Below are 7,055 nucleotides of genomic sequence, written 5' to 3' on the forward strand. Positions count from 1 at the left end.
ACTTTGCGCACGGCTGGAGAAGCTTTGCTGGCCGGCTTTCGCTCCTCGTGTTTACCGTGCGTTAAAGTTGCGCGTCCGTGGCTCTCGCAGCTCTTGCGCGCCCGGTCGCAGAGAGGAGTACGCAACCTCGACCGCACTTTCCCTGCAGGCTTCCTTCCGACTCGAAGTCCTGCGGCGGTCTCAACGAGGTGCCACATCCTCAATGCAGTCGGTCGCCCCCGTTTCGGTTGGGCTCTGGCACGACGGTCGCCACCGTCTCGCCCTTGAGTGGCCGCTGTTGGCGCTCGCTGTGAGGTGTTCAGCGTGCTGTCCGTGTTGCCGACGCGGTCAAAACGAGTCGACGGCTCACGTTCCCTTGTGCGCCGAAGGCTCTCTTGATATGTGATCCGACCCTCAGACAGACGAAGCCAAGGGAAGACCCAAGGCCGCAATGTGCGTTCAAAGAATCAGTGCTCAGTGTGTCCTGCAATTCACACCAAGTCTCGCAGCTGGCTGCGTTCTTCATCGACCCGAGAACCGAGTGATCCACCGCTTAGAGTCGTGAAAAAGTGTTTGTTCAATTCCGTACAGTCAAAACCAAACGTTTCTGGCACTCGGCCAAACAGTGGCCAAGAAGGGCGCTTTTCAGCGCACGCTTGGACTCCAAAACTCTGCCGCGCCTTTTTCGGCTGCCGCAAATCGAGCAAACGGTGTGTTTCGGACGGCGTTTCGCTTTCGCTACTTGCGAGTGCTTTCGTGGTCCACCCCTCTATAAATACTCGGGAGGCGTCGAAGCCGGTTCTCCAAGCCGGACCCGTAGGTATCGTTGTGTGCTCGCTCTCATTGGCCCGCCTAACCAGAAAATGCCTGCGGTACACCCATTTGGATAAGAGTGCACGCAGATGCGGGCCTCGACGGCTACACATTTCCTCGGGCGGCCGCCTCCCGGCCTCCGTGGAGCGCGGGATGCACGGTCCCATCGACAAGCCTCTCCCGTTTTTACCGTGGCGTCGCGGTTCACCACGGCAGGCGGGTCGGTCTCCTCCGCATAAAAAGGGGGACCCCCGCTTTTTGTTCCACGAAATCGCACAAGCTTTTTTCGCATCCACGGTTTGCCACCGCACACCAAAATGCCGATCCGGCTGCCTACTTTAGCCAACAGGTGGAGCCAGGCGCGCCGTACTTGCGCGGCACTTCCCACGTCCACCGAAGTCGGTGCCAAGGACCACTTTCGGCGCCGGAGCCGCGTACGAGCCTACTCGAGGCGGAAGAACGAAGCCAGCAAGGGCCTGGCCGCAAGTGCGTTCAATTGTCGGGACGTCCAAGTCCCTCGTTCTTCCGTGCTTCCTCTTTCGGCAAGTCGTTGCGGCACCTTCCCAAAGCGCGCAGACCCGCTAATCGCGACGAGCGCGACGTGGCCGTGCCGCCTTTCCCTCGGCAGCAAGCAAAACGCCTGGCAACGTCGACGCTCCCCTAACCGCGATCTCGCACCGTGTTTCGTGTGGCAAATTCAAAAGCCGGCCGGCGCTGCTGCAACCATTACGGTCGGTACGCATACGCCGCGGAGGGCGGGACGGTCATCGGAGCGTGCGGTTCCTCCATCGAGTACTGCGCACCTCGGCCGTCGCATCGCCGTGCCATGACCGGCCGCGCGTCAACGCGAACCGGTGCCAGCGAGATCCCTCGCCTGCAAGAACCGACCGGCAGCCTCCGTCACCCGAGGACGCGGAGGCGCTTGCCGCGGACGGCGGGACGGTATGCACTGGTGCACAGCGGACCCGTCACATCGCCAGTTCCTTGACCGACCGCCGACGCTTGTGCCGTTCCTCTCGTACTTGGCAGTCGCCGCGCGATTGTCGGGTCTCGTTCTTGCACGCTCGAACGGTCGGGAGGGCACTCGGCTGGCGTTTCGGGAACGCGCAGCCTCGCCTTCTACCGACGTAACCACGACTCGCCGTTCGCGCTCCGCCGCTCCTGTTTACAGTACTAGGCGGTCCCGCAGCGGTCGGGTCGCGCATTTCGAGCGCTTCGAGCCACGGTGCTGTGGCGGGTCGAAAGCCGACCTATGAGTGCGTTGCGCCGTTTGTACCCGCGTCCGCCACCTGGCCGACCGTCCAAGGTCGCGGTGTTGGCGTCCGCTGGGCGCAACAATTTGTCACGGGGTGCCGCTCCACATTCAGGCAGCCCCGTGGGGAAAAGCCGACCCCGCGTCCAAACGGGGTCAGCGGCAGAAAGTGTCGGGCGCAGACGCAGCTGAGGCGCTCACCCTTCACAATCCGTTAATGATCCTTCCGCAGGTTCACCTACGGAAACCTTGTTACGACTTTTACTTCCTCTAAATGATCAAGTTTGGTCATCTTTCCAACAGACCGGCGCAACCGAAAGGCCGCGCCGGACATCGGTCCGAAGACCTCACTAAATCATTCAATCGGTAGTAGCGACGGGCGGTGTGTACAAAGGGCAGGGACGTAATCAACGCGAGCTTATGACTCGCGCTTACTGGGAATTCCTCGTTCAAGGGGAACAATTGCAAGCCCCTATCCCAATCACGAAAGAAGTTCCACGGGTTACCCAGTCTTTTCAGACAGGGATAAAGACACGCTGCTTCCTTCAGTGTAGCGCGCGTGCGGCCCCGGACATCTAAGGGCATCACAGACCTGTTATTGCTCTGTTTCGTGCGGCTAGGAGCCGCTTGTCCCTCTAAGAAGGTTGTAAGGTGCTGGGAACCCCGCACCTATTTAATAGGCTAGAGTCTCGTTCGTTATCGGAATTAACCAGACAAATCGCTCCACCAACTAAGAACGGCCATGCACCACCATCCACCGAATCAAGAAAGAGCTCTCAATCTGTCAATCCTCCCAGTGTCCGGGCCGGGTAAGTTTTCCCGTGTTGAGTCAAATTAAGCCGCAGGCTCCACTCCTGGTGGTGCCCTTCCGTCAATTCCTTTAAGTTTCAGCTTTGCAACCATACTTCCCCCGGAACCCAAATACTTTGGTTTCCCGGAAGCTGCCCGCCGAGTCATTTGAGTAACTCAGGCGGATCGCTGGTTGGCATCGTTTATGGTCAGAACTAGGGCGGTATCTGATCGCCTTCGAACCTCTGACTTTCGTTCTTGATCAATGAAAACATTCTTGGCAAATGCTTTCGCAGTAGTTCGTCTTGCGACGGTCCAAGAATTTCACCTCTAGCGCCGCAATACGAATGCCCCCGTCCGTCCCTCTTAATCATTACCTCGTATTCCAAAAACCAACAGAACAGAAACGAGGTCTTGTTCTATTATTCCATGCAAGTTTATTCAGGCGACTCGCCTGCGTTGAGCACTCTAATTTTTTCAAAGTAAAAGCACCGGCCATCTCGAGGCACACAATGAAGTGCACCAAGAAAGAACCGGCATGATGTTCAGTCCGAGCCGTCGCATCGGGTAGATGCACTACTCGTCTGGAACTGAGATCCAACTACGAGCTTTTTAACCGCAGCAGCTTTAGTATACGCTATTGGAGCTGGAATTACCGCGGCTGCTGGCACCAGACTTGCCCTCCAATTGATCCTCGTTAAAGGATTTAGAGTGTACTCATTTCAATTACGGGGCCTCAAAAGAGTCCCGTATTGTTATTTTTCGTCACTACCTCCCCGTGCCGGGAGTGGGTAATTTGCGCGCCTGCTGCCTTCCTTGGATGTGGTAGCCGTTTCTCAGGCTCCCTCTCCGGAATCGAACCCTGATTCTCCGTTACCCGTAACAACCATGGTAAGCAAGTAACCTACCATCGAAAGTTGATAAGGCAGACACTTGAAAGAAACGTCGCCGGCTCGTGGCCATGCGATCAGCACAAAGTTATCCAGAGTCACCACACAATACGGGCCGAAACCCGATCGATCTTGGTCTAATAAAAGCACCCGTTACCCAAAGGGCTCCAGGCTCACTGCATGTATTAGCTCTAGAATTGCCACAGTTATCCAAGTAGGAAGAAACGATCTAAGGAACCATAACTGATTTAATGAGCCATTCGCGGTTTCGCCTTATTTCGGCATGTACTTAGACATGCATGGCTTAATCTTTGAGACAAGCATATGATTACTGGCAGGATCAACCAGGTAATCGTTCGACTGCGCGTCCGTCCTCGCCTTCGGCGGGCCGGACGCAGTCTGTGTGCGGCGGAGGCCACCTTCAGGCGCCCCAACACGCTTATTTTGCACTCCGAGATGACGGCGTTCGAGCTCGCTACGGCACAACCTTCCCGAAAGACGAGTGGGAGCCGTGCGGCAAGAAGCACGTTCATGCTCGCTCTTTTTCGTTGCATCGACTCGGTCGCGCCGTGCGGGTTGCCCAAGCCCGCTGCACTGTCGGTGGACCGGCCGGAACTAGCAACGGAGCCGAGACTGCAAAGCCGCCAGACGACGGGTCACGCCCGCGTCTTCGGCGCTTTCGCATCTGAATCGCCCGAGGACGACACGGAACACACCTCGATATCGTGGTAAAACGGCACCGTCCGACAACCAGCCCCTAACGCATCAAGCGGATGAGGCTGCAGACGACTGCCGTGGATTCCCCTGGAGCAGACCCGAGGACACGCTTGACGAGGCCGAAGCCCGCCGCATATCAGACACCCGGTCGCTTTCGCGTACGCCGCTCACGAGAACCCCCACATAATAGCAGCGATAAGTACCCAGACCTCCTTGGGCACTAATACGAGCGTACTCGAGAAAATTTCACCGCGGGTGTGCCCCGAAACGTGTGGCACGTTGAGCGTGCCACAAGTCTACGTCGCTCTCAAACCCGCCGAGGTCGTAGAATTTGCGACCCTACTCACGAAATTCCCACCGAGGATACGGCCGCAAACGTACCGCACCTTGGGTAGGCCACGAGTTTGTGCAACACTACGCTGACGGCACAGCACCGAGGTCGTGCGCGCACGCACGGGAAAATTCCGCCGCGGTTTCTGCCGAAAACGTGAGGCACCACGACTCTCCGCAAGTTCGCGTCGACTGCGAAAGACCGAAGTCGTGAACGACGTGTCCGCTACTCGCCGCCGACACGCTGGACACCAAACGTACAACGACTCGACGGCGTCGTAGAGGCCCACGACGCGGTTTTCCTTAACGACGTCTCGGCGTGGCACCGACAGGTTAGAACGGCCGACCAACGTTCCCTGTCCGCCGTTCGGCTCAGTCGAAGGGCTCGGCGACTTCGGCAACGCTGCGAAGCCGCACGGTGACGCACGCCATGTCCCCATTTTTTTTTTCTTTCTGCGTCTGCCGGGGTGCCCCTATAATAGCAGCGATAAGCACCCAGACCGCCGTGGGTCGCTCGCCCCGGCTGACGTGGTTTTTCGTACTCCTGCGGCGGTCGCCGTCAAGCACGTCCAAATACGCTACTTTCGTGGGCGCATTCACGCTCTTTCGCTTCGCCGGAGTGCCAGCACTCACTCTGCCAAAAACGGCGAACATCCGAGCGGCGGTTCCCACTTTTGCGTCGGCGTCGCAAACCCCGCCCCGGCAGACGAGGTTTGCCGTACTCGTGCGACGGTGGCCGGCGGGCACGTCGAAAGACGCCGATATCGTGCGCGAATTGGCGCACCTTGGCTTCACCGGAGTGCCGCCACTGACTCCTCCAAAAACGGCGAAGATCCGAGCGGCGCTTCCCACTTTCGCATCGGCGTCCCGAACTCCGCCCCGGCTGACGCGGTTTACCGTACTCGTGCGACGGTCGCCGGCGAGCACGTGGAAAGACGCCGATATCGTGCCCGAATCGGCTCCGTTCGGCTTCGCCGGAGTGCCAGCACTGGCTCGGCGAAAGACGACGAACATCCGAGCGACGGTTCTCACTATTGCGTACGCGTCGCAAACCCCGCCCCGGCAGACGCACTTTGCCGTACTCGTGCGACGGTCGCCGGCGAGCACGTAGAAAGACGCCGATATCGTGCCGGAATCGGCCCCGTTTGGCTTCGCCGGAGTGCCAGCACTCACTCGGCCACAAACGGCGAACATCCGAGCGGCGGTTCCCACTTAGCCGTCGGCGTCCCGAACTCCGCCCCGGCAGACGCGGTTGCCGAGCTCGTGCGACTAGCGACCGCGAAGCCGTCTCGCGACGCCGCTTTCGTGCGCGGCTCCCACTGCGACCTGGGTCACCCGAGGTCGACGAGCAAAAAAGAATGTCGAAAAAAATTTTTTTTTTTTTTGCGTCTGCCGGGGTGCCCCTATAATAGCAGCGATAAGCACCCAGACCGCCATGGGTCGCTCGCCCCGGCTGACATGGTTTTTCGTTTTCCTGCGGTGGTCGTCGTCAAGCACGTCCAAACACGCCACTTTCGTGGGCGCATTCGCGCTCTTTCGCTTCGCCGGAGTGCCAGCACTCACTCTGCCAAAAACGGCGAACATCCTAGTGGCGGTTCCCACTTTTGCGTCGGCGTCGCCAACCCCGCCCCGGCATACGCGGTTTGCCGTACTCGTGCGGCGGTGGCCGGCGGGCACGTCGAAAGACACCGATATCGTGCGCGAGTCGATGCTTCTTGGTCTCGCAGGAGGGCCGCCACTCACTCCTGCAAAAACGGCGAAGATCCGAGCGGCGCTTCCCACTTTTTCGTCGGCATCGCAAACCTCGCCCCGGCAGACGCGCTTTGCCGTACTCGTGCGACGGTCGCCGGCGAGCACGTCGAAATACGCCGATATCGTGCCCGAATCGGCCCCGTTTCGCTTCGCCGGAGTGCCAGCACTCACTCGGCCAAAAACGGCGAACATCCGAGCAGCGGTACCCACTTAGCCGTCGGCATCCCGAACTCCGCGCCGGCTGACGCGGTTGCCGAGCTCGTGCGACTAGCGACCGCGAACGCGTCTCGCGACGCCGCTTTCGTGCGCGGCTCCCATTGCGACCTGGGTTACCCGAGCTCGACCAGCAAAAAAGAAGGTCGAAAAAAAATTTTTTTTTTCTGCGTCTGCCGGGGTGCCCCTATAATAGCAGCGATAAGCACCCAGACCGCCGTGGGTCGCTCGCCCCGGCTGACGTGGTTTTTCGTACTCCTGCAGCGGTCGCCGTCAAGCACGTCCAAATACGCCACTTTCGTGGGCGCTTTCGCGCTCTT

The 7,055-nt window shown here is 59.2% G+C and overlaps 2 non-coding genes across 2 annotated transcripts; both read right to left on the reverse strand.

Moving 5' to 3' along the window:
• Positions 1-387: 387 nt before the first annotated feature.
• On the reverse strand, positions 388-540 carry LOC142796144 (5.8S ribosomal RNA). The gene has a single exon (XR_012893575.1). It is a non-coding gene; the product is annotated as a 5.8S ribosomal RNA (ribosomal RNA).
• A 1,719-nt stretch (positions 541-2,259) lies between these two features.
• On the reverse strand, positions 2,260-4,074 carry LOC142796145 (small subunit ribosomal RNA). Its single transcript, XR_012893576.1, has one exon. It is a non-coding gene; the product is annotated as a small subunit ribosomal RNA (ribosomal RNA).
• Positions 4,075-7,055: the final 2,981 nt, after the last annotated feature.

This window comes from Rhipicephalus microplus, unplaced genomic scaffold (genome assembly GCF_043290135.1).
Source record: "Rhipicephalus microplus isolate Deutch F79 unplaced genomic scaffold, USDA_Rmic scaffold_1204, whole genome shotgun sequence".
In the NCBI taxonomy this organism is placed as follows: domain Eukaryota; kingdom Metazoa; phylum Arthropoda; class Arachnida; order Ixodida; family Ixodidae; genus Rhipicephalus; species Rhipicephalus microplus.